This window comes from Scylla paramamosain, chromosome 3 (genome assembly GCF_035594125.1).
Source record: "Scylla paramamosain isolate STU-SP2022 chromosome 3, ASM3559412v1, whole genome shotgun sequence".
In the NCBI taxonomy this organism is placed as follows: Eukaryota; Metazoa; Arthropoda; class Malacostraca; order Decapoda; family Portunidae; genus Scylla; species Scylla paramamosain.
Window position 1 is genome coordinate 33,627,591 of NC_087153.1, and position 431 is coordinate 33,628,021.

Genomic DNA, 431 nt, shown 5'->3' on the forward strand with positions numbered 1-431 from the left:
TGGCGTTATTTTTTTTTTCTTTTCACGTATTTATTGTGTTTCGTGATGTGGTGTAGATCATATCCGGGATGGTGTAGGAAAATATTATGGTAGTAAGTTTAGCGCACGCACATATGCAGTTTCTAACACACACACACACACACACACACACACACACACACACACACACACACACACACACACGTTGCTGGTTGTCTGCATTCCTTAGCTGCTCATATTTCTTACTTTGTGTGTTGGTAATGTGGTGATTTAATGATTTTCTTGCTTCCTTGTTGTAAAGTCAAAATATCAAGTTGATGCACAGGGGCAAGGCAAGTCTTCATCGTATCACATTCCCTCAATTCACTCATATTTCTTTTCCCGAGAGCCACGCGGGACGGACGCAAACTTGCCTCATTACTATTATGGTACGAGGGAAGATTTTATGGTAG